Source organism: Choloepus didactylus, chromosome 9 (genome assembly GCF_015220235.1).
Source record: "Choloepus didactylus isolate mChoDid1 chromosome 9, mChoDid1.pri, whole genome shotgun sequence".
Lineage (NCBI taxonomy): Eukaryota > Metazoa > Chordata > Mammalia > Pilosa > Megalonychidae > Choloepus > Choloepus didactylus.
The window spans coordinates 115,833,634-115,861,354 of NC_051315.1; the positions used below are offsets into that span (position 1 = coordinate 115,833,634).

The 27,721-nt window shown below is 40.4% G+C and overlaps 1 protein-coding gene across 1 annotated transcript in view; it reads left to right on the plus strand.

Annotated features, from left to right (window-relative positions):
• Positions 1-2,044: 2,044 nt before the first annotated feature.
• The window catches only part of ACSL3 (acyl-CoA synthetase long chain family member 3), an 87,309-nt gene continuing 61,632 nt past the window's right edge, over positions 2,045-27,721 (plus strand). Inside the window, exon 1 of the mRNA XM_037849526.1 lies at positions 2,045-2,184. The gene's annotated coding sequence lies outside the window, so the exon portion shown is untranslated. The remainder of the gene's footprint in view (positions 2,185-27,721) is intronic.

Sequence of the window (27,721 nt, forward strand, 5' to 3'; positions counted from 1 at the left end):
AAAAAAATTTTGCCTTATATTTATCTACAGGATGTATCCTCTGACAGCATTTTGACAGATTAATGAGCAACGGAACGTCCATATTTTCTAGTGGGAGAACAGGTTGCTCAAGTGAAGTATCCATCCCTTTAGGTAGCTAAATTGCCTTAGGGCCCAAGGAGAGTGAGCTTTCTTTGTGCAGTGCATCATCACTCCACCCAGTTCAAGTTCTGGCTGCTTCATGGATTTGGAACTTTTCTGGGAAAGTGAAACCCTGGTTTACCCTGAGGCTGGCTCACGAATATCACTTTTCATGTACTTGAAGAAAAGTTTTTCATCAGAGAAAGATTTACTACTCGGAGTAGCTATTTCTAGCTCCTTCACTACTGTCCTAGTTTGCTAATGCTGCAGAATGCAAAACACCAGAGATGGATAGGCTTTTATAAAACGGGGGTTTATTTCACTACACAGTTACAGTCTTAAGGCCACAAAGCATCCAAGGCAACACATCAGCAATCGGGTACCCTCACCGGAGGATGGCCAATGGCGTCCGGAAAACCTCTGCTAGCTGGGAAGGCAGCTGGCATCTGCTCCAACGCTCCGGTCTCAAAACGGCTTTCTCCCAGGACGTTCCTCTCTAGCAAGCTTGCTCCTCTTCAAAACATCACTCCCAGCTGCACTCTCTTTCCTCTTTGAGTCAGCTCATTTATATAGCTCCACCGATCAAGGCCCACCCTGAATGGGTGGGGCCACGCCTCCATGGGAACATCTCATCAGAATCATTGCCCACAGCTGGGTGGGGTACATTCCAAGCAAATCCAACCATCACCAAAACGCCTGCCCCATACAAGACCACAAAGATAATGGCATTTGGGGGACACAACACACTCAAACCGGCACAACTACTTAAAAAAAACAAAAAACAAAAACCCTAAAACCAGAAGAACGGTTTTTATTTTTCTTGTGGTGTCATATCTGATTTAATGTTATAACTTTGTTCACAGACCAACTAAAATAGGACCCAACTCTATTACTACTAGGGTAATAAAAGTCTTTGAATAAGTTTATACTGCACTGTAACTGTTTTGATATGTTTTTTTGTTTGTTTGCTCCTGGAGAGGCAGTGCATCTGAGCTGGGTGCCTTTTCTCCATCATGTAGTGTCCAAAATGCGAGATAACAGCAAACTCTTTAAAATGCAGAAACACTTTTAGAGTCCGAAGAAAGAACGTCCCAAACCAATAATTTGGAGTAAATTTTATCCTTTGAAAACAAATAGCAAACTTGTATACAGTGAGTGCATTCGGAGGAGAATGGGTTATATCTGGCTTAGGTGAAGACAAAACAAGACAAATTATAATGGAACATGCTTTGAGTTTGCAGCCTCCGTCTTAAACCAAATATTTTCAAAAATCATTTTATTTTACAAAATTTGACAGAAATTTGTGCTAGCACAGGATAGCTAATCTGATCCAGTTAGGAACGGAAAAATAAGGTGCATATTATTTCCTATTCTATTAAGATTTATACTCTATGGGAATAATCGTGCGTTTGCATTTGTTTTTTGGGGGGTGGGAGGAACCGTCTTTTCCCCATAGGGGGTCCACCTTCTTCCAGACCCATTGGTCTGGCTTCTCCTCCTCCCACGCTGTGGCCACAGAACGGCAGCCCCGTGCAGCTCCCGCGCCGGCCACCGCCCAGTCCATCCCGTCACGATCCACTCGCCCCGCTCCCCTCCGGTCCCACCCTGTCTCCCCACCCCCACCCGCGCCGGCTGCGGCCAGGATCGGTCTGCCGCGGTACCGCCGAATGCCCGGTAGTAACCCCGCCCCGCCCCGGGCCGCCGGCGCCGCGCTCCCCGGCCGGAATTCGATAGGCCCAGCCCCTCACGCGCCACCGCCCGCGGGCCAATGGGCGGCGGCCTCTCTGCATATGCAACGAGCGCCGGCCGGGGGTGCGTGTCCCGGGCAGTTCGGCTCAACAGACGCTGGCCTGCTGGCGCTGGGCAAAGAAACTGCTGTTGTCGCCGCGGCCGGGGCTGGGACGTGGCGGCGGGGGCGGACTGGGGAGCAGAGGATCGCCCCTCACAGTGCGGCCGCGGCGACTGCGCCAGGGTCCCAGGGGCGGCAGCGGGGCGTGAAAGCTCTGGGGTGCAGCCAGGCCTACGTGGGTCGGAGGTCGGAGGAACCGGGGCCCCGGCGTCTCGGTAAGTGCGGCGCCCGTGGACGAGGAGGCGTGGGAAGGATGGCGGTGTGGCCTCTGCGTGCGGCCGGGCTGGTCCCGAGGGCTGCCTGGGCCTGGGGGAGGGCCGCGGGTCGCCGAAGAGGCCGCTGGGCCTACCTCGGAGGGGGCGCGCAAGCGGCCGCAGGGGTCCTGGGTTGGCCCGTGGCGGAGCCGGGGAGCAGCGGGGCAGGGCGGGGGCGTCTCCGGCTGGGATGTGGGGCTGGCGCCAAAGGGCCTGCGTGGGCCGGGGGAACCGCAGCGGGAGCGGCGTGGGGCCGCGCGAACCCTGCGCTGTCCGGGGGCGGAAGGATGCGCGGGGTCCCTCCCCGCTTTTTGTTGGAGGGGAAGGAAGAGGGGCTGGCAACTTTCATTAAATGGGCTCTGACGTGGCCTGAGCCCTGCTGTGTCCGTTGGAGGAAACTGAGCCCTGCGAGGTTGGAAAACCGGCGTTGGAGGGGTGGTGGTGTCTGTGCCTGGGGGGTGTGAGAAGATACCGGGTGGGTGAGCTGGGTCGACCTTGGTATTCGTTTTGACCACGGTTCGTGGTGGTGGGACTTGGATTAAGGCTGTTTTGGGGTAGAGAGTTGTAGGCTTACTTTTTCCTAAGTACGTTTAATTATACCGTGGTAATAGGATGTATAACATTTAGGGAGTAATTTTGTTGGGTAGATATTATCAGGTCCGTTTCATAGATGAGGAACCTGAGGCACAGAGAGATTAATTGCCTCGCCCAGGCGACCTGGTTCCAAAAAATGTGCTTTAAGCCATTGTGTATATGGCCTTTCAAAAATAGAAAGGGTAATAAGTAAACTCCTTTAAAATTAAACGGCAGCTAGAAAGGGGTGAGCCTTGTGAAAGTGATTGCAGCTGAATAGAATAACAAATAGCTGACATTTATTGAGCCTTTATTACATGCCGTGCATTGTAGTAAGTGCTTTATATGGATATTTTTACTCTGTTGTAGTTTTATTCTGTTTATAATCCTCAAGGGTGGTGACTATTCCCATTTTACAGACGGAGAAATTGCAGTTTGAACGCATTAAGTTGTCCCAGATCACAGCTGGTAAGAGGAGAAAGCTGGGTTTTAGTCAAGCCTTTCTGCTGCCTTTCTGCTGCCTCTCTTTGGTGGCTGGCTGACGAGATTCCTTTAAGTGGCTGGGAGAGCTGTAGGTTGATGAGGCTTTCTTTCATAATCGTCACCTTTTACGTTTCCCCAGGTTAGTTCTGAGAGTTGAAGGGCGCGGCTGAGTTACTCCTGGAAGTGTTTTATTGAAGTTTATTATAAGGAAGAAATGTGGCATGGGAAGTCTTTTGCATAGACTTGATTCTTTTGTTTTCTGGCATCTTCTTATGTACTGCCTCACCTTTTGGTATGAGTAGGGCTTCACTAGTCAGTCGGGAACACTTTCTCCTTAGATTATTTCTAGTTGCCTTCTTCCATAAAAAGGATTCGTGCTGTAGGATGGCACTGTGGTTGGTGTAGTTCAGAGAGGTCCATTGAATGTGACAGTCAAGGTGAAAAGTCACCTCGCCGTTTTGGGTCTGTTCTGGATCTGTAAGATATTTTGACCGTGTAACTTAAAGCTCAAGCATTCTGTGAATCTGAAATGTTCTTCTTGAAGGAAGGAAGAAGAATGGTTGGGAGAAATGAAGGGTGGACAAATCATGATGGAAAAATCATGTTCTTTTGGGTTGGAGGGGAGGGGATCAGAGCTTTAAACTTCACAGTTTAGCTCATTGGCTCACGTGCTTCCCTGCTGTCCTAGAGTTCAGAGAGGAATCCAGTTTTTGGTTAAGGTTAAATAAATAATTAGTTCATTCTCCATTTAGTTCATTACTCAGCTAGAGCCTTTTAGCTCCTGTTATACGTCAGGCATCATGTTAGGTGCTGGGAATACAGCAGTGAACAGAATTGATATGATCCCTGCCCATATGGAGGAAATAGAATTGAAGCAAATGATCATAAAAATAAATATATAATTGCCTGTTATGTTACATATGAGGAAGGAAAAGTAGTGTGTGAATGAAGATTATAATGAGGGTTGTGATTTAGATGGAAATCCAGTCTTGGGAGCTTTTTCGAATTGATGTACAATTTTATTAGATGGTGATCTCACATTCTGAGGGTAATTAAATGTACATAAGGCATGGGTTTGGGAACTTTTGAGAAATGGCCATTCTTTTCATTTCAGTGCCTGTACCCACCCAGAATGTCACGCCAGCTCACATGGCAAGATATGAAAATGAGATAGGGAATTCTTTCAAGCAGTCATTCTGGTTGCCTTCAGGGATTTAATATTTACATTTTCTCCTCTTAAAATGAACAGTTGGAAGTGAGAATCTTTTTTTGTGAGATTTGTACTTGAGGACAGGGTTTGGGTATTTTGGGGAAAGCCAAGTCAAAGTTGACAGGCTTTTCTAATTTTAGAAAGGCAGCATCATAATTATCAAAAGTATCCAGTAGTTAACCTCATCTCTTAGGAGACAAAACCATCTCACCTCTTTAAGAGACAGAAACAGTGACTTGGATTGGGAAATACAAACTGTTAAATGCAGTTGAACATCTGTTGAGCCAAAACCAGTAGTTCATTGCTGAATGCCATCTGCTTGCAAAGCACTGTGCTAGGTGTACCATGTGGGATAAATAAAAAGATGAGCATGGCAAAGTCCCTGCTTTCAAGGAGATTTCAATTTAGTGAACACTTAATACTCATATTTAAGTTTTTTTTTTTTCTTTTTGAAAGTACCTCATATGTCTACTTATTTGATCTCTTAAGAGCTTTATATTCATTGAGCAGGAGTGTTGAGAATATGGAGATTTAGAGGTAAAATTCAGGATGTGGTGATAGTATATGGAGTGGAGAAGGTGTTGACTCATGCAACTGAAAAGATATATGTGTTATTCACTGTGATGGGATTTATTGGGAGAGAGCTAGATTTTGGTATATGGGGGGGTGGTCGGGGGTGGGGGAGTGGGGGTGGGGATGATGCATAATTTTAGCTTTGGAATTGTTGAGTTGGAGCTGCCTTTGAGACCTCCATAGAGCTACTTAATGGTTTAGTGCTCAGAGAATTGGGGTGGGCATTTACCCTTTTGGGGCCGTCATTGTAGTGGTGGTAACTGAAACCACAGACCTGGGTGAGAGTGCCTATGGAGAGACCATGAAATAAGAACAAAAGGAGGCCTAGGATGGAGCCTTGGTAGAGCTGGGTAGAGGAGGCTGAGTTTGCAAAGAGAACAGGAGGAGTGGCCAGAGAAGTGAGCGGACAGCCAGGAGAGGATGTCCTGAAGTCTTGGGGAAGAGGTCCTCAGTGTGGAATGCTCCTATGAGAGAGGTGAGACCCCTCTTTCTCCCCCATTGGATTTGACAATGTGGAGGTCATTGTGACCTTCACAAGAGATGTTGATATGGGTGTGTGTGTTGGGGGGGAGCAAGTGGGAGATGAGGAAAGTGGAGACAGCAGATATAGAAAACTGTGTCCAGAAGTTTTGATTAAGGATGTTTAAGTGCTGGTGGGGGAAGGGTTTGACTGAGAGTGAGAGGTTGAGTACAGAGCATGAAAGGGTTACTTGCTTGACCAGTTTCTGAAAAGATGGGAGGGGCCGGGATTTGAAGTACTAGTGAAGCCTGTGCCTTAGCTAAGAGGAGGGACTCCTTTTCTGTAGTAACAGAAGATAGACCTGTAAATGAATGGCAAGAATCCTGGAACTCTGAGCAGATTCCAAAAAATTGCTAAGAACTGCTAAATCCTTAAAAATCAGCCCAGTTTTAACTTACTCATGACCTAGTTTTTTAGAAACCTTCAGCACAGAAGCATCCTGTGAAATCTGTAGCTTAGTCTTGATTTCATCCACCGCAGTAGGGTATATAATTTCATCTGACTTTTGATTATGGCTTATTTCTCTTTCTGGAAAAGGAGACCACATAGATGGTTCTGATTTAAAAGTTTTTGGACTGCTTTTGTTTTACTGACTTTTTAAGTGCCTTAATTTTTTTAATTTAAAATTTTAGCTTCTGTTGTCACTGGAATATGTTTACTTATATACTTTGTGTTTCCCATTTTGAGGGATAACTGGTGGATGTTTCAGGGGGCTCAACTGACCTGCACATTTTTATTTAAAACTAAAGACGTAAATAACTTTTAGGATAAGTCACCTCCAAATACAGGTTTCTATTCATGTGTGAAGGTTTTTGTTATAAGGTTATATGGGGCATTAATTGTTAGGCACTAAATACATGAATGAATCTATTTTGTAAGGCAGGGAATTTGGAAATACTTGGAGATAGCCTCTGCTTTCAAAATGCTCAAGATTCTTGAAGGTACAGTGTAATGGAAGACAACATGTAAGCAGATATATTACAGTATCATGTAATCAATACATGCAGTGAAAGCTGCTGAGATATACAGAGAAAACACAGAGCAGGCAGAGCAGAGGAGAAAAATGGGGAGACCTCCTAGTAGAGGGGATGACTGAGCTAGGTTTTCCAAGATGAATTGGGTTTTTGCCAGGTGAACAAGGGAGCCAGGAAATAGAATGTTTTACCTTGAATCGGGACAATAGAGAGAGTATGTATGTGTGTACAGGTGTGTGCACATTGGAGGTTTTGTAACAATATATTGTTAGAGAAATTTAAAAAATGCTTATCTCACTATGCTAACATTGGTTGTTCAAACAGGCAGAAAGCTGCCCAGTTTTTATGTGGAAAGTAATGAACTTAATTATTGTATTCTACTGATACAAAGCCTGGGTTTTCTCTTTCTAAATTAACTATCCTTGGAACAAGGATAATAGCCAACCCTTTGGAGTACTTCCCGTGGCCAGGCACTGTTGTAGTTTTCTTCTCAATCTTATGAGCTAGGTTCTATTATCATTCTTATCTTACAGATGAGGGAACTGAGGCATGGGGGAGCTTAAGTGTCTTGCCCAAGTGTGTACTGGATTTTATCCCAGGCAGTCTGGACGCAGAGTCTGTGATAACCTGGGTGTAGCACCTCCTTTCTGGGGTGACAGGTTGGTTTGAAGCACTTTCTCCCTGTTTGTATTGACCTCTGAAGACATGATATCTGGAAAGGAGCTGTGATGACATTTAGGGATAATGCTTATATCTGTTTTAATTACACATAGTTATTGCCCCCAAATAATCCCTGTTTTTTACAGGGTGGAAAAACATAGGGTAACAAACTGAGAGAATTTAACTAGAATTTTCTTCTTGCAATCGAACATGAATACTTGATACATTATCCCTTAACATTCCTTCACAAGAGTCATCGTTGCCTCATTAGATACCTCCTTTGGATCAGAAATATAAAGGAATTCGTGAGGCCATCTGCTAATTCCGTTTCTTTTAAAAATTGGACATGCTCTGAAGTATTTCATAATAATCTGGATAAAGAAGACCTCCCCCAGTATCCAAATCCTTCATTTACCCACTGCCCTGAATTTGGTGTTTATTATTCCTGTGCATTTCATTGTAGTTTTATTCCATGTGTATTATCCCCAAACAGTGTATATTACTGTTTTGTGTGTCTTTAAACTTGATGTAGATGGTACTGTATGACTGTATGTATTCTTGTGCAGCTGGATTTTTTTGCAGTCATTGAGTTTCATCGATGTGAGTATATTTCTGTATAGTTCATTTATTTTCACTGTGACATGGTATTATATTTTATGACTATATCACATTTCCCCTTTGTTCTCTTGATAGACCTTTAGGTTGTTACCTTATTTTTTTGTTGTTATTACAAATATTGTCATAAGTCTTCTTGAACATGATTCATTGTCTTAATTCCGTTTTTGACATTGTAGTTGTGCCCTTGTTCTTTGTTCTTCACGTGCTTGTCTCGGCCTTCCCCTGATCTTTTCGTTATCTGACTTAGGGTACTTTCACAAAACAGATTGGGCAATTTTCCTCTAATGCTCTTTTAGTAACCTTTTTTTAATTAAGTTCATCTTACTGTCTTTTTTTCCTTTTTTGGGTTCTTAGTTGTGTATTTTGGAGATATATCAAATATTTCACCTTTAATTCTGTAAATGGTTTTAGGGATAATTAACACGTGCCCTTTTTTGGAAAGATTTTCTTTGTTAATCTATTTTTGATTTAGCCATTTCAGTATCTTAGTTCTTTTTCGTCCCAGTATTTCCCTCTAAAATGTAATGTCTTTTCCCGTTATAATTTGTTGGGAATTAGATACCTAGATTCGAATTCTGGCTCTGTTCCTTACTAACTTTGTGACCTTAGGTGGCTTATTTCATCTCTCTGTGCCCCAGTTTCTTCATCTGTAAAGTAAAGATTACGACAGAATGTACCTGTAGGGTTGTTGAGAGGATTAAATGAGATATGTGTCTGGCACATAGTGTTTAAGAAATTTGAACTGTTATTAGTTTTATTTATTTTTAGAGTGTGCAGTATTTTCTTTCTAAGTCTGCTGTCTACTCGATTATTGCCTTCTCTTTTGAAGGGCCATTATCATCTTCATATATACAAATGTACTTCAGGAAACATCTAATGTATTATAATCTCTTTAGTGGAAGTTGAGATGAGATTCTGTAAACTGAGGGACGCTAACTAGATATTGTTATATTTTAACATTAGTAATTTAGGACTTACCTTGTGCTTTAAATTTCTTGTAAATGTATGTAAAGCACCTTGAAAGTAGGTTGACATAGTGTACTTCTTATTCAGGTAACTAACCAGAGTCTCTGCTTGTTAGTTTAAATACCTTTTGTAATATTAACCTGATAATGATTTAGGTGACATTCCTAAATATATTAAAATCTTTTATCCTGGATCGTTAACTTTGTATTGTTGAGTGGAGAAGAAACTCATTTCCATCTTTATACATAAAACTTGCTATGTAAATTTAGTATGGCTTCTTAACCTTTTTTGTTTCAGTTTTTTGCAACAAAATTTTTATTTCTTAGCTCCCAGGGTTATCATGAGGATTGAGGGAGATAGGAGGTGGAGGGATGGAGACAGTAGTGGTGAGGGGGACAGTAGAGGTGAGGGAGACAATAGTGGGCACTCAGGTGACCCTGATGTTAGTTGCCTCCATCTCTTTCTTTCCTTTTGTCTTCTTACTTTCCTTCTCTCCTCTTTTCTCTCTTCTTCCTTTCTCCCTCCACTCTCCCTTCTCTTTCGTAGTTTTTTAGTAGGCAGTAACATGCCGCTTTGAATCCAGCATGTGTGTGAATCCATTATAAAAGTAAAAGCGTCCATCATTTATAGGGAACCAGGAAATCTTAATTTCACAAGGACAAGAGTTGTTTTCAAGCTGTATAAAGGTGCAAATAAGGATATGGTCAATGTTAAATGAGCAATACAGAGGTTACTTTTGGCCTGGAGAGCCAGGAAAAGATTAACCAAGCAAAATGAGACTTATGTTAGATCTTGAAGTAAGAGTTGAGCTTGAGGAAGACACCCAACTGGGGATGTCCAGGAGCAGGTGGAGTTTGGAAGAGTAGGACTGACATATAATTGAGTACATTTCTGTTTAGTTCATTTATTTTCACTGTGTCGTGGTATTATATTTTATGACTATAAACTGATAACATCAACTGATTAAAAGGACTAAGGAAGCTGTGAGGATGAATTGGGTCACAGAAGGGAAACAAAGGACGGAGACTTGGAAGATAACAACAATTAAAGCCTTACATAAATTCGTTTGTTTATTGATTCATTCAATTCAGGAAGAATTGTTGAATGAATAAATGAAGGTTCTAGGAATGGGATAGGAAATACAGCAGCCAGCCTGGAAGGAGAACCAAGGCGGATTCTGGGATGTTCTGGAATGAGCACTGGGTTTCTTACCTTGCCAGTGTGGGTGGTGGTATGGCATTGTCCACACCCGTCAGCCTTTGAAAGCCTGTTTCTTTTTGTAATTATCTTAGCTCAAAATGTTGTGATCTGCTTTAATGTCGCTGTTCTCTAATTTTTTTTATTTTTATTTTTTTTACTTCCCTGTTCCTTGCTTTCTTTTACTTGGCTCAGAATTTTTGTTAACTGTGTTATATTTCTTTTTTAGGTGTCTTTGATGTTTTTATCACTTAGGTTTGTGCATTTCCCCTTATGTGATAATTTATGTGTTTACTAACTAAATGGAATTCATTGGGTATTTCCATGTGTTCTTCTGCTACAAAAATTTCAAGAAATAAGATTTTCAGAACCCATCCTAGAGTCAGTCAGTGGGTAGTAATTAGATGGAGCCAAAGATGAGGTATACTCCCTGATTCGAATGCAGGAGCTTATAGGCATTTTGAGATATGTGATAGGTTCACAAATGAGTGCCCTGAGGGTTCAGCAGATTGATAGAGAAGTTCAGTCCCAGGCTGGGGACAGTGGAGGTTTTGGTATTGGAGAATGTCTAATCAATTTAGATGCTAAGAAATTATTAGAATTGGGAAATACATAAGAGAAGGGAAAGAATCCCAGTTTGAGTGAATAGAGGCAAAGTGAGCAGATGCAGAGAGGTGGGCAGAGTTGATGCAAGTATAAAGTGTATGGAGGAGAGAATTGGGAGGTAGGTGAGAGGTGAAAGGCTTAAAGTTGGCTTCAACTTGTGGAAGGCCTTAAATACTTGACAGAGGAATTTGGATTTTTTTTTTGTCTTTTTTTTAGGAGAGGGGCAGTGAAGAGGAAATTAAGACTCTTGAGTTTAGTGGGGGATTGACACTGTAAAATTCGGGTTGTAAAGGAGTAGTAGTGCCACACTGGCAATATGGGTATGGGATATATTCATGGGGTGGGGGAGGGGAGGTTAGGGTAAGGCCCTGAATTGCAAGATTACAGTGAGAATGGATAGGAAGGGATGACAATAGTAGTGAAAGGAATCATTAGTTCTTGACAGCCGATGGGATGTATGAAGGGTAAAGGAAAGGATATTTCACTGAATACTTTGAAATTTTGAGCTTCGGTGTTTGAAGAATGGTGACAGCATGAAACAGAACAGAGAAGGTGGTGGAGGAGTGGGTTGGTGGTGGTAAGGGAGGTACATCAGTCCATGTACTACATTTGGGTGATGTCATTCGGGGAGATTTATAGTATAGTGTGAGCTAGCATCTGTCATGTTGCTGGGAGAGAGATCTTGAAGTTAATCAGCATAGAGGTGATAATTGAAGGAAAAGTGAGAGGATTTCCCGGAGAGAGAGGAGGAGGAGGACTGAGGACAGATCCTTAGGAGCAGGTGGAGCAGGGAAGCAGGCAAGAGGATGGCTGAGAGAAGGAGGGAATGGAATGTAGTGTCAGGGAAGCCAAGGGAAGCGAGGTTACATGTTTTGACTATGTGTCCTTTTAGAGTCAAGGTGGAAGGAGGGCTGAGGAGGGGAAAACAACGGATTTTGCAATTCTTTGGTAGTTTCTGCTCTTGGAGAGTTGTATTAGCAGCAGATGGATTAGCTGGGGTGTTAGGAGTGAGTGGGGGTAGAAAGTGGAGGCAAGTATATTCTAAATCTGGGTGTTAGAATGCCTGGTGATTCCGGGCCGAGTTGCTGTGATTCTGTCTATTGTTTTCTCAATCTTTTTCCCCAGAAAGTTTGGTGGTGAGGAGACAGTGGTGAGGTAGCTTGAATGGGGCTGGGATCAGGGAGGCAAATTATAAGCGGGTTTGGGGACTGTTATGAAGGAGCTGGGGGAGAGGGAGATGTAAGGACTTGACAGTAACCTTTGGAGCAGGGTTCTAGAGATGGATTTAGCTTTCCAGCTTCTCTGGGAAAGGTAAATGGTGGTGTAATTATGAGAGTTACAAAGAGAATTCAGTTTTAAACAAACATTTTTTAACATGTGAAGTGTGATAACTGGGATCTCAAAGAAGGCTAGAGGAGGGGTCAGGATAGGTGAGGGTACATTGGAGAGTGAAGGAGAATGGCAAAGTTCTGGATTTAGAGATTTGCAGAACTTGGTAAGTCAGTGAAAGATGTATAAATTACTTGTCACTAGGATCCTGCTAAGTATAAACATGTGACATTGAGCCTCATTTGATAACTTTCCCCATCTGGCAGCTTTGAAGGTAGGAATGGAGAAAATGAAAAGAATCTACAAGGAGAGGTAGTGTTTTAGAGCTTTAGAATAATATATGTTTTGGAGTTCTCATCAAGGACACGATTGCCAGAGAGAATATCCTGGAAATGATTGGTCCTTTGGGGTAGGCCACCCAGGGGACAAGTGAGGCCATAAGGAAATTGGTGGCCAAGATGGGATAGGAGAGCAGATCCAGTGGGTGACGGGGAATGGAATAGTAACAGAGCCCATTCTCATTTTGTTTGTTCATTTTTAAGGCTTGGATTTATTTTACATTGATAGGCATTATATTTCTTTGGGATCGCAGATGTGAAATGTTCCTTTCTCGGCTTCTCTGCTTTTACTTGTGTAGTTTGGGTCACTGCCATTAAAAATGCTGCTATATTGTGGCATCTGCATACCCTGCCTCCCCCCATTTTTGGTAAACATAATGTTCACCATTAAAAAGATAGAATTCATGGAAAAACTTAAGTAGGTCAAATGCTTGACAGGAGAGATTCATCACTTAGAATTATAGGTACACCTTAGTAGTTTATAAAATAGATATTCTACTCAGAAAGTTACATAATTTTTGTAGGAAGAAAATTAAAATGTCTTAAGGAAATTTTTTATTTAAAGATTTCATTGTTTTTAACCTTATGCATCCATCCATTTGTCCATGTGATGGATACTTCCGCCAGGCGCTGTGCTAGGGGCCCCAGGGATAGAGTGAAGACTGAGGCAGATACGGTGCCTCTCGGGGAGGGTGGACATGAAGCAATTCCACAAATAATTATTTAATCACAGCTGCGATTTGTGGTGTGAAGGCAAAGTTCAGGGTGCTGAGAGTGGGGCGCCAGACTGGGCTGTCTCGGGAGGCTTCTGAAGAAGTGGCCAGAGGGAAAATCCAGACCAGGAGAGGTGGTGGGGTGGGGGTGAGGGTGGGCAGGCAGCTGTCTGGGCAGAGGCTTAGAGCAGTCTCGTTCAGGGTGAAGTTTGGCACAGTAGAAAGTCCTCAGGAGGGCCAGTGGGCAGGCGTTGAGTGCAGAGGTGGTCTGAGATGAGGCTGGCTGCACAGGACAGCCACACCAAATGTAAGACAAAAGGAAAAATATAGCGCTCTGTTCTCTTAAAAGGCATCCACTGAGAGTAGAGCGGAGAGATTAGGGATTTCAGAGGTCTGGTTGTGCCACTAGCTAGTTGTATCTACATCAAGTCAGTACATTTCTTTGAACCTTTGTTATTACAAAAATAAGTTTAAATACTATTAATTATATAATATGGAAACAGAAGAACTTTAATTTTTTTCTTTTTTGTGGTTTTAGTTGTGTGATTAGGAATGTTAAAGCTTACCAAAATGATCTTTAGTATTAAAGCATCTGTAAACACTTTTTTTTTGGTATTGCTCACGTATTGAGTTGACTAGAGGGGAACTCTTCAGCTAGACTGGACAATAGTTTATAATTCTGTAGAGTTGTGTATAGGTTTGGATAGTGAGTATACTTGAGATGTTTCAAATACGTGGTGGATCAGAGTGATCTGAGTATGGAACTCTTTCCCAAGGTAAGGTAAGAGGAATGAGTGAATCGTTGCACCCTCACTCCTGACTGTTGTAGGGAAGCCCCATTTTCTGATGTACAGCAGCTCCCATGTGCACATCTTGCTTTTTCAGATAAAGATTTGCCACTCAGAGTGTCCCTGGAGAGTGTCAGTGAAATCAGTGGGAGCAACCAAGTTGAGGTTGTAGAGGAACCATCATCTTTGAGCCGTCATCAGCTTCCTCTGTCCTAGCTGTGAGGACTGGGAACCCAGAACAGGAGGGTCAGGGTCTTGCTGCCAAGTTCTTTTCTCCCCTCTTCCCCTCCTCCCCTCTTTCTTCCCACAGCATTGAAATTGACCTCTTATCTATTATTTTTTTTTACCTGATGGGTCACTCAGGCTAGTCTACAAGCTGGTTGGTAACAAAGTTGAACCACTGAGGATAATTATTATTTAGTAGAAATGTTCCTGGAAACCCCTAATTTGAATAACAATTTTGTAAATTATATTTTAATACATTAGGGATTTTATCATTGATACAAAATGTGGAATTATTCTGTAAAGTAAGTTCCTAATTTCTCAACTTTTCTAAATCTGAGCTTTTCACTATTGGAATTTTAGAAAGTACAACACACTTCTATGTTTATTTTTGGTGAGGAAAAAACCAGGTTGGCATTCTTTTGTTAGATGCTGACTACGCTGGCTGCTATATTATATTATATATTATATATTATTTTAGTTCTAAATGGATTTTGTAGGTATGTAACAGTTTTGGAGGTATGTAACTTTATGTAGTGTAGTACCTGGGTCATAAAATATCCAGTATCATTTTGGCCAAAATTGTGAGAAGTTCGTTCTTCAGTCATAAAAGCTTTTTATTTGTGCTTTTTAAACTTTTTTTGGGGAATTGCAGTGATCCCCATTCTGGACCTCAGTATTGACTTTTCTTACTGTCAAAGTAAAACATCCTTTTGGAGGCATACTTGATCCCTGGATTTTTTTTTTTTTTAATTCAGTTTTATTGAAATATGTTTACATACCATACAGTCATCCATGGTATACAATCAACTGTTCACAGTACAATCATATAGTTATGCATTCATCACTACAATCCATTTCTGAACATTTGCCTTACATCAGAAAGAATCAGAATAAGAATAAAAAATAAAAGTAAATAAAGAGCACCCAAACCATCCCCCCCCCATCCCACCCTATTTGTCATTTAGTTTTTATTCCCATTTTTCTACTCATCCATCCATATGCTAGATAAAGGGAGTGTGATCCACAAGCTGTTCACAATCACACTGTCACCACTTGTAATCTACATTATTATACAATCATTTTCAGGAGTCCAGACTACTGGGTTGGAGTTTGGTAGTTTCAGGTATTTACTTCTAGCTATTCCAATACATTAAAACCTAAGAGGTGTTATCTATATAGTGCATAAAAATGTCCACCAGAGTGACCTCTCGACTCTTTTTGAAATCTCTCAGCCACTGAAATTATTTCATCTCATTTTGCATCCCCCTTTTGATCAAGAAGATATTCTCAATCCCATGATGCCGGGTCCAGATTCATCCCTGGCAGTCATATCCTGCGCTGCCAGGGAGATTTACACTCCTGGGAGTTGGGTCCCACGTAGAGGGGAGGGCAGTGAGTTCACCTGCCAAGGTGGCTCAGTTAGAGAGAGAGAGAGGGTCACATCTGAGCAACAAAGAGGTACTCGGGGAGACTCTTAGGAACAATTATATGCAAGTTTAGCCTCTCCTTTGCAGTAATGATCTTCGTAAAGGCAAGTCCCATGAAAGAGGGCTCGGCACATCAAACCACCTGTCCCAATGTTTGTGACAACTTGATCCCTGGATTTTGATACATGTTATTTTGGGAAATAAGGTAAGGGATTTGTTCTTTCTAAGATGAAGCAAGGAGTTTATTTTAGTTCCATTTTAGTTTAGTTCTGAACCAGAATGAATTAATCTTAGCACTGTACTTAATTTTAATGTAAACAGAATTAACATACTCAAACTAATTAAATTATGCATGGATGGTAATACATGGAATCATTTTTACATGCTCACAATTAATATTTCTGTAAGTTATTTTCCTAATGCATTATAGCTTTTCATATTGCTTGTCTGTTAGTCTTTAAGAATCTGCATTCATCCTTTGCTCTGAAATGAGGCTTGACATGTAGATTGAGGCCTGTTTTGACTTTATAGCTCTCCTTAGAAGTTCACAATGTTTTGTTTGTCAGTTTCTGAGGCATAAAAGCAATATCTATCCTGAGTATCCTGAGGTAGGAGGGATGTTGGGGGTGGTGGCCGGCTGTGGGAGTCAGAGAGAGAGATCAATAATACTTCAAGTAGAAGTAAAAAGATTGGCGTGGTAGAGAGGAGTGCTGAAGAACTTGGGCTTTGAGACCAGACTGATGCTTGAATCCAGATTTGGCTCCACTTTGTTCTAGTTTGATGAGTGTTCCAGTTCGCTAATGCTGCTGTTTTGCAAAATACCAGAAATGGATTGGCTTTTATAAAGGGGATTTATTTGGTTACAGAGTTAGTCTTAAGGCCATAAAGTGTCCAAGGTAAGGCATCAACAATAGGGTACCTTCACTGAAGGATGGTTAATGGCATTTGGAAAACCTCTGTTAGTTGGGAAGGCATGCGGCTGGAGTCTGCTTGCTCCCAGGTTGCATTTCAAAATGGTATTCTCAAAAATGTCAGCTTTCAATGGCCATCTTCAAAGTGTCTGTCTCAGCTGCTCTCCAAAATGTCACTCACAGCTGCTCTTGGCTCCTGTCTGTGAATGCTTTTATAGGGCTCCAGTGATCTAATCAAGTCCCACCCTGAATGGGTGCGATAACCCCTCCATGGAAACAATCCAATTAAAGGTCTTACCCATACCTGATTGAATCCAGTGTCCATGGAAACAATCAATAGGTTCCAACCTAATCAACACTAATACCACTGCCCCACAAGATTGCATCAAAGAACATGGCATTTTGGGGGATGTAATACATCCAAACCAGCAAGATGAACAAGTTACTTAACCTCCGAGTTTAGTTTCTTTAAGGTGGAGATAATGTTTGCTTGCAGAGCACGTGTTCTCCAGGTGTGCATGCAACCAGTTGCTGGGGTGCTGGAAGAAAATATAAGAAATTCTATTTCTTTTTATGTTTAAGAAAATTTCTACATTTTATGTGTGATTTTTACATTATTCTAGTACCATAGTGCATGTCCATAATATTAAAAGTACACAGATTCTAAATACCAACAGTTTTTACTGAAAGGAGCTTGTGATCCTGAAAGTTTATGACCACGATCCAGTGGATTAAAAGCTAGGCCTGTGCTTTGTGGCTTATTAGATTGGGGGCAGGGTTAGGGATGAATTAAGATTGGGTTGGGGTTGAAGAACTTGGGTTAGTTGGCTCTGGGAAGTGAAAGGTATATGTTTTAGGGAGCTCCAGTCCCTGCAGGCACATTTGAAAATGGTGGACAGAGTAAAATTGGCATGTATGATGGTTTAAGATACTTTTGAGAGTCTTCTACTATATTGTGTGTTAGAGTAGCATGGTAGAAATTTGGATAGAACACCACCCAGAAAGAAGAGTCAGTATTAGGGAGTTGCCTTTGATGTGTGGATAATTTACCCGCAGGTAACTGAGAGCTGACTGTATGTGTGTGTAGGTTAATAATGTTTATCTGCATTATATGACTCCAGAGAACAAGCATGGTAGCTGTAGGAAATTAATTAAAGTCTTGTGTTTCTTGTTTTAAACTTCTCAAATAACTTTATGAAATAATTATATTTGCTACCTTTTTTGGTTTAGTCTAAAACATAGTGTGTTTCTTTTGGACACTTTAAGGGAGAGTAGCTGTGTTTAATTTATTTCTCTCCCAGGAAGAAAGCTCCGTGAGGACGGAGATATTTGTGTTTTATTTGCTGTTGAGCATGTAGTACCTGGCATATCTGACACACTCATTGTTTATTGAAGGAAGCTATCTCTACATCCCTGACCTAGCATGGTAATGGACATGAGATACTCAGTAAATGTTTATTGAATTTAGTTGAAAGAATTTGAGGATTTGAGCATATTGCTAGAAAAATTTTGGAAGGCCAACAACCTGATATCAAAGCAGTCAGTATGCGTTGAAGAATGGACTTACTGGTCCAGAAGAATTGACTTTTTTTTTTTAATTCAATTTTATTGTGATATATTCACAAACCATACAGTCTTCACAGTGTACAGTTGTTCACAGTACCATTATGTAGTTCTGCATGTATCGCCACAGTCAATTTTTGAACATTTTCATTACCACAAAAAAGAGTAAGAATAAAAAGTACAGTAAAAAGGAGCACCCAAAACATCCTGTAACCCCCATCCCTCCGTATTATTTGTTTACTTTGTGTCCTTATTTTTCTAGTCATCTTTCCATACACTGCATAAAGGAAGTGGGAGCCACAAGGTTTTCACAATCACGAGGTCACACAGTGTAAGCTAAATAGTTATACAATTGTCTTCAACAGTCAAGGCTACTGGGTTGCATTTCAGCAGTTCCAGATATTTCCTTCTAGTTATTCCAAGACACTAAAAACTAGAAAGGGATAGTTATATAACACCTAAGAATACCCTCCAGAATGACCTCTTGACTCTATTTGAAGCCTCTCAGCCACTGAAACTCTGTTTTGTTTCATTTCTCTTTCTTTTCCGTTTTTGTCCGCGAAGGCATTCTCAATCCCATGATGCCCAGGCCAAGCTCATCCCCACGAGTCATGTCCCCTATTGCCAGGGAGATTTCCTCCCCTGGGAATCATGTCCCACGCAGGGGCAGTGAGTTTACCTGCTGAATTGGCTTAGGGAGAGAGGCCACATCTGAGCAACAAAGAGACTCTCTGGGGGTGACTCTTAGCCACAATTATAAGTAGGCTTAGCCTCTCCTTTGCAGTAACAAGCTTCTTAAGGGCAAGCCCCAAGACTGAGTGCTTGGCCCACTAAATTGGTAGTCTCCAGTGCTTGTGAGAATATCAGTAATTCCCCAGGTTGGGGAAGTTTAGTATTTCCACATTTTCCCCCAGTCCCTCAAGGGGGCTTTACAAAAATGTTTTTATTCTTGGCCCAGTTTACTCTGGGCTGTATCTGGGCTTCACACTAACCTGTACAGACCAACCAGATTTCACTCCTTATTCAATGTTCCCTATTCAGCGTTCCATGTAATTATGGTGTTTGAATAAACTGACCATCCAAGTTGAATTATATGCTGTGCTACAAAAAATATAGATTTTTTTATCTAATAAGCATCTCTTCCTTTGGTCTCACACAAAAGTTGAAATTTTAAAACACTGTCAGTATCGTCCTTTACCCTTTAGTCTGATTTACCCTTTAGCCTAACCAAGTCCATTTCGTTCGTATCTCTTATTGAAGTCTGATCTCTTTTTCAGATTCTTTAACATTTGCTATAAGAGGTTATGTGCCACACTGGCTCTGAGTCTCAGGTGTCACACAGATACCCAATGCTCCATGGACTGAGCAGGTTATATACAAATAGCTCAGCATCTCAGAATTTAGAAATAGGCATTACAACTCAGGAGTAGATGTAACTGCTTAAGAGCTTATAATCTAGGAACCTTTGCAATAAGCCTTCCCCCGATAACCTATGCTCTCAGATTCAGTTCTCAGAGTTTGCACTTTATAGTTAGTCCATATTAGTAAGGGATTAAAATGTTTGTCTTTTCATCTCTGGTTTATTTTACTCAACTTACTGTTCTCAGTGTCCATTCACCTAGTTGCATACCTCACAACTTCATTCCTTCTTGTAGCAGCTCAATATTCCATTGTATGTATACACACAGTTTGCTATTCCGTTCGTCAGTCGATGTACCCTCAGGCCACCACCATCCACTGCGAATTGTGAATACTGCCACCATAAACCCCACTGTGTAAATCTCCACTCGTGTCCCTCTTTTCAGTTCTTCCACATATGTATCCAATAACAGAGTTGCAGGACCATATGGCAGCCCCGTGCTTAGCTTCCTGTGGAATCACCACACTGCCCTCCAGATGGGCTGCACCATTCTAATTCCCCATAAATGGTGATTAGGTACATCCCTCTCTCCACATTTTCTCCAGCACTTGTGTGTATCCATCTGTTTATTTTTTAGACAGTTTTATTCACACACCATACATTCCCTCCTAAGTAAACAATCAGTGGTTCCCTGTATAATTACATAGTTATCCATTCACCACCACTATCTATTTGAGAACATTTCCATTTCTTCCACAAAGAAAGAGGAAGAGACAAAAAAAGAAAAAAAGAAAAATATGATAAAAAAAAAAAAACAAAGAAAATACAATACAATAAAAAGGACTGACACACCAACGCCAAGAATCCCATACCCCTCCCTTATATACCCCTCTTATGGACATTTAGCTTTGGTATATTGCCTGTTACAATTAACAGTGTTACTGTTAACTATAGATTCTAGTTTACACTGATTGTATTTTTTCCCCAATATTGTCTCATTTTCAACACCTTGCAAAGCTGACATTCTTTGGACTCCCTCATGTGAAAACATTTTATATTTGTGCCCGTAATCACGATCATTGACCACTCTAGGTTTCACTAAGTTATACCATCCCAGTGTTTATCTTCTCTTTCCTTTTGGTGTCATATGTGGCCCTAACTTTTCTCTTTCAACCATACTCACAGTCATCTTTGTTCAGTGTATTTGAGATATTGTGCTACCATCACCCAGTATTGTTTTATCCATTTCTGGATCTATACAGTAAATCCTGTTGAACATTCTGTACTCTTTCAGCATCAAATGCTTGATCTTTACCCTCTTTCTATCTCCTGGTATCTTCATTTCTACACTTTACTCCAAACCTCTCTCCTGCCTTTTCCTGTCTGTCTATAGCACTCCCTTTGGTATTTCCTGTAGAGGAGGTCTCCTGTTCATGAATACTCTCCTTGTCTGTTGATATGAAAATATTTTAAAGTCTCCCTCATTTTTGAAGGACAGTTTTGCTGGATATAGGATTCTTGGTTGGCAGTTTTTCTCTTTCAGTATCTTAATATGTCATACCACTGCCTTCTTGCTTCCATGGTTTCTACCGAGAAATCTGCACTTAGTCTTATTGAGCTTTCCTTGTATGCGCTGGATCGCTTTTCTCTTGCTGCTTTTAGAATTCTCTCTTTATCTTTGACTTTTGACAATCTGAGTAGTAAGTGTCTTGGAGTAGGTTTGTTTGAATCGATTCTGTTTGGGGTATGCTGTGCTTTTTGGACCTATAATTTTATGTCTTTCATAAGAGCTGGGGAATTTTCATTGATTATTTTCTGTATTATTATTTCTGCCCCATTCCCTTCTCTTCTCCTTCTGGGACACCTGTAACATGTTATGTTGTGAGCTTCATGTTGTCATCCAGTTCCCTGAGACCCTGCTCGTATTTTTCCATTCTTTTCCCTATCTATTCTTTTGTGTGTAGGATTTCAGATGTCCTGTCCTCTGTTCAGTAATCCTTTCTTCTGCCTCTCCAAGCCTGCTGTTTTATGTCTCCATTGGTTTTTCATCTCTTCTCTTGTGCCTTTCATTCCTGTAAGTTCTGCTATTTGTTTTTTTCAAGCTTACGAATTCTTCCTTATGGTCACTCAGTGCTCTTTGTATCCTTTATCTCTTTTGTCACATTTTCCTTCAACTTGTTGATTCGATATAGAAGACGTGTTTGAACATCTTTAATTAGTTGTTTCAACTCTTGAATCTCAGTTGAGGTGTTAGTGTGTTCCTTTGACTCGGCCACATCTTCGTGTTTCCTGCTGTGGCTCATGATTTTTTGCTGTCTAGGCAGCTGACTTTCTTGGTTAGGTTATTCTGGAGGTTGTTTTCTCTCTTTTGCCTTGGGTTTTCTTAATGGTTTTCTTTGATCTCTGTATTTCTTTGTTTCTCTCACTGGCCAGTTGTCAGATTAGCTCTGCCCCTCTTTCTTCCCCCCAAATGGGGCACCCTCAGTGGCTTGCCACAGGGATGGAAGGTAGTCACTGGGCACCCCAAGTCTCTTTGTCCCTTACTGACCTGGGCCTTGAAATGTTCTCCCCTGTCCCCCAGGTCTTCAAATAGTGGGGGTATGTCTCACTGCTTTGAGAGATTTTAAATCTGTGTCTCTGATGGGAGAGGTCATGTCTGCTGATACCGTGCCTTTCCCACACGGAGATCAAGTAAGCAGGAGGGGAGAGGACTGGCTATTCTGGGATGGAAGATTGCTACCTGATATTTCTTCTCTTTTTTCAGTTCTTTATATGCAGTGTCCTTCTCCAGTCCATATCCTACTCCAGAGTTTCACACAATTCATAATTGTCCTTTTTTTCATTGTATCTCTGGAGAAGAGTTTTCAGTAGCTGTTTATGTCGCCATGTTGATGACGTCACCACGATTTGACTTGTTGACAAAATATGCATTTAAATAGCTCGCTGGTTCACTAATATATAAAATATGATTTAAAAGTTGTGATAAAGAAGGCAAGAAAGTGACAGATTGTTTCAGGGCGGATCAGCTGTTTGCTGTACTTTAATATCATGACCACTTGTCTTCTTAGGGGCCTTCGCATTTCTGACAACACCTTCGTTACCCTCAGGTCAGCCTTTGTTTCCTATAGCACTAGTCTTGGTTTCTTTACCTTTCTAGCTGGCTCTTCTAGCTTCTGTCATTAATTCTTTTATTTAAAAACCATTTATACTATTTCTGATGGATTTCATGGTTTCATTCTCATGAATAAGAATTGGTGATGATTTTAAAATCTTCATCTTAGCTCTGTCTTGAGCCCCACCTCTATATATTTTTAGCAATATACTGAATATCTCTTCTTTCCCCATGAACTTAATATCCATCCCTACACTTATGATGTCTACTGAATTCCTTGTATCTTTTACAACTCTTCTATTCTTCCACACTAGAAATGCTGGCATTAATTAATCTTCAAAGTCCTTATTCTCTGTATCCTACCTGACAGAAACGATTGGTTTTACTTCCGAAAGATCTTTAAAGTTGATCATACTTTTTTTGTTTATATATACTGTCTTAAATTCTGTACCTCTTCATCCTTTACCTGCGCTGTTGTAATTACCACATACCTGAAATTGCTTCTAGTTTGTTTTTTATGTTGACCCAAGTCATTCAAAAAACAAAAAACAAATTTGGACAATAAGCACATGAAAAGATGTTTAACATCATTCGCCATTAGGGAAATGCAAATCAAAACTACCATGAGATACTACCTCATATGCCTGAGAATGGAAAATAACAAGCGCTTATGAGGATGTGGAGAATTAGGAACCCTGGTATATTGATGGTGGGAATGCAAAACAGTGCAGCTGCTGTGGATAGCAGTTTGGCAGTTCCTTAAAAAGTTAAACATAGAACTACCATATGACTTGGCAGTTCCACTTCTAGGTATATACCCAAAAGAATTGAAAGCAGGGACTTGTACAGATATTTATTATTTATACACCAATGTTCATAGCAGCATTATTCACAATAGTCCAAAGATGGAAGTACTGCAATCTCCATCAGTAGATGAATGAATAAACAAAAGTGGTCTATCCATGCAATGGAATATTATTCAGCTGTAAAAAGGAATGGAACTTTGATACATGCTTCATTCCTCAAAGAAGGACTGAAGAAGACTCAAAGACATTTTGGCTGAACCTCAAAGACATGTTGAGTGAAATAAGCTAGACACAAGAGGGCAGATATTATATGATTTCACTTAGATGAAATAAGTAGAATATGTAAATCCTGAGACAGAAAGTAGAGTAAGGTTACTAGGGACTGGAGTGGGAATGGTGTGAGATTGAGGAATGGTGAAAAAGGAAGTTAATGCATAAATGGTACAGGGGTTCTGTTTGGGGTAAAGGAAGAGTTTTGCTAATGGACTGTGATGGTATCACAATGTTGTGAATGTGCTTAATGCCACTGAATTGTATGGTTGAGACAGGAAATTTTATGTTGTGTATTTTACACAATTAAAAAGAGACACTAAAGGATGGTAACAAAACTAATGGATAGTGACAGTTAAATGCATTATATGATCCTGGACTGGATTTAGGAATTTAGGAGGAGAAAACGTCCAAAAGGACATGATTGTGATAACTGGACTGTATGCTTTACCTCTCTTGAACTTGATAGCTGTACTAAAAGGCGATTATATGAGAAGTATCCTTTTTCTTAGGAAATGTAGGTGGCAGTGTTAAGTGCAGGAGGAGCATGATGTATACAACCTACTCTCATGTTTAGAAAATAGAAACAACAAATACTACAAAATGCTAGTTAGTTTGTAAATCTGAGTATCTGGGTGGAGGGTACATTGTTCTATGTATTGCTTCTGTGTTTTTGTAACCTTACTGTAAGTTTGAAATTAGTTCAGAATAAAAAGTTAAGAACTTTTTGTTCAAATGCACTGTGTGAAAAACCTCTCTCATTCTACCCTGAACGTGTTTCCACATACCACTTTTGTTTCTGACTCCTCTCGTATTTCCTGCATTCCCATTGTCTTACGCTTCTTGAGATTGCTTAAGCATTTTGTGCTGTTCATGTCTGGGTGTGTTAGGCAGGAGTAGAAGGAGGAATCAGAGCACAGAGGGATGACTGACTTAGCTCTGTCTTTGGGACCAAGGATGAGTTTTATTTTGGCAGTCCTCTCAACTTTTTAATTCTCCGCAATTCTATTCCCCAGTTCCAATTTTTGATATGGGCCTCACTGGTCATAGGTTGTTGGATACCTCTGATGCCCATGTTTGCCGTAGTCTACTGGAGGGAAGATGGGAGCCAAGTGGTGTCATGTAGGATCATACAGAACTACTGCTTCTCTCCCCCATGGATTCTTAGGCTGGGTAATGTGGGCTGTGTGTCACATCTCTGGAGACTGCTTTATAATCAGAAAAAAGACACAGTAACAAATACTTTTTCCATTTTTGGGATGTGGGCTCTCTAGAAGAGTTATTGCTAGGCTGATAGTGTTTAGGGATCTGCATCTCACCTTTCCAGGACTTAAATCCAGCCATTATCTCAGTTCTACTTTTTCTTTGATGCTGTGCAATTTATTGAATAATTTTATCTTTTACACACTGGGCTGAGATGCCACCATCACCAGATATAAAAGTTCCAGGACTGTTTTCTTTTTTTTTTAATAGATTCTGTACCAGTACAGTAGTGTTTATTTTGATATCTAATAGGGCTATAGATTCTGTACCAGTACAGTAGTGTTTATTTTGGTATCTAATAGGGCAAGTATGCACTAATTATTTTTTTGTCTCAAATTTTATTGGCTCATCTTAAAATTTTTTCTTCCACATAAACTTTGGATTAATTTATGAAGTAATCATAGCAAAACAAACAAGTAAAGTCCCAGTAGGATTTTGATTGGGACTGCATTACGTTTATAGATGAACTTTGGTGGAATTATATTTATCCTTTCCACCCAGGACCTGGTTTGTATTTTCATACAGTCAGGTATTTTTGGTTTCTCAGTACTTCATTCATTTCATTTCTAACTGGTTTTTGCTTATTTATTAGAAAACTGTTGAATTTTATTATTTATCAAGTATCCAGAAATCTCAGTGAATTCTGGTTGGATAATTTTCTGGTTATTTTGGATTTTCTAGTCAGGTAACCGATTATCTGCAAACAGTGATGATTTTAAACTTTTTTCCCAGTATATTTATACCTCTCATTTCTTCTCATTATTGCATTGGATGGACAGTATTGCTGTCCAAAAGACAGTGAGAAACGTAATAGTGTGCCATACATGTAATTTCAGATTTCTAGTAGTAGGCATACTAAAAATAGTAAAAAGAAACAAGTGGAATTAATTGTAATATATTCTATTTAATCCATTGTTTCCAAAATACTGTCATTTCAGCATGTAATCAAAATAAAAATCATCATTGAGATATTTCTTTTTTAGTGCTAGGTGTTTGGAATCCTGTGTGTTTTTTATATTTATAGCTCACCTTGATTTGAACTAACCTTGTTTCAGTGCTTAGTAGCTGCATGTGGCTAGTTACTGTCTTATTGGATGGCACGGGACATGAGAGCCTTCTTTACAATGGCAATAATGGTCATAGCCAGCCTCCTTGTCTTGCTCCTGTCTTGGAGATTGCCTCTGAGTATTTCACTGTTAGGCATGATATTTGCTGTTGATTCCTGATAAATACACTTTTATTAAAATAAAATTTGTTTCTGAATAAGAAGTTCCTTTTAAAGTTAATAAGTCATATTTACTTTTCTTAAACACTTCTTTTTAATGTATACTGAGATGATCACATCAAACACACACACACACACACAAACACACACCCCAGTCATCCTATTAATACAGTGAATGATATGAGTCCAAATGGTGAACATACACCTGGAGTAAACCATGCTTGGGTATATTGGGTACAGTGTATTATTCTCTTAACTCATTGCTGTATTAGATGTACTGATATTTAAGTTTCTTTTTTTCTTTTCTCATATTCACTAGGGAGATTGTCCTATGTGGTATTTCAGGTTTTGAAATCAGCATCCTATTAATTTTGTAAGATAGATTACAAAATGTGGATCAATACTGGCTTTAAAAAATTGTCTTTAAAACTTTCATCAGAGTAATTTATGTACATGGTGGAAGATTTTTTTAATGTAGATTCTTATTAAGTATGTTTGTAGAATATAAGTTTTTTGAAAGTCTTTGTGTTCCAGTTTGCTAATGCTGCTGGAATGCAAAACACCAGAGATGGATTGGCTTTTATGAAAGGGGGTTTATTTGGTTACACAGTTACAGTCTTAAGGCCATCAAGTGTCCAAGGTAACACATCAGCAATTGGGTACCTTCACTGGAGGATGGCCAATGGTGTCCAGAAAACCTGTGGTAGCTGGGAAGGCATGTGGCTGGCATCTGCTCCAAAGTTCTGGTTTCAAAATGGCTTTCTCCCAGGACGTTCCTCTCTAGGCTGCAGTTCCTCAAAAATGTCACTCTTAGTTGCTCTTGGGGTGTTTGTCCTCTCTTAGCTTCTCTGGAGCAAGAGTCTGCTTTCAACGGCCGTCTTCAAGCAGTCTCTTATCTGCAGCTACTCTCTCATCTTCTGTGCAATCTTCAAAGTGTCCCTTTTGGCTGTAGCAAGTTTGCTCCTTCTGTCTGAGCTTATATAGTGCTCTAGTAAGCTAATTAAGGTCCACGCTGAATGGGCAGGGCCACACCTCCATGGAAATTATCTAATCAGAGTTATCACCTACAGTTGGGTGGGTTGCATCTCCAAGGAGACACTCAATCAAAGAATTGCAATCTAATCAGCATTAACATGTCTACCTACACAAGACTGCATCAAAGAACATTGCCTTTTCTGGGGGACACAAATATATACAAACCGGTACACATCCCATACCCCTTAACCCTCCCCCCTCTTTTATTGACCCCTAGCATTGGTATGGTACATTGTTGATGAACGAATATTAAAATATTGCTGTTAACTGTAGTCCATAGTTTGCAATAGGTTCATTTTTTCCACATACCACTGTCTTACTCTTTTATTAACTCCTTGTACTAGTGTTATACATTTGCTGTAGTTCATGAAAGAACCTTTTTTATACTTCTACAGTTAATCACAGACATTGTCCACCACAAGATCTACTGTGTTATACATACCCGTGTTTTAACCTCCAACTTTCTTTCTGGTGACATACATGATTCTAAACTGCCCCACTCCACCACACTCACACATATAATTCAGTGCTATTAATTATACAATTATACTTTCCGTAATGTGCTACCATCACCTCTATGCATTTCCAAACATTTAAATTCAACCTAGTTAAAAATTCTGTTCATGTTAAGCATCCACTCCCCATTCTCTAGCCTCATTCTATCTCGTGGTATCCTGTATTCTAGATTTTATCTCTATGAGTTTACATATTATAATTACCTCAGTTTTTATTTATCTGGGAATGTATAAAGCT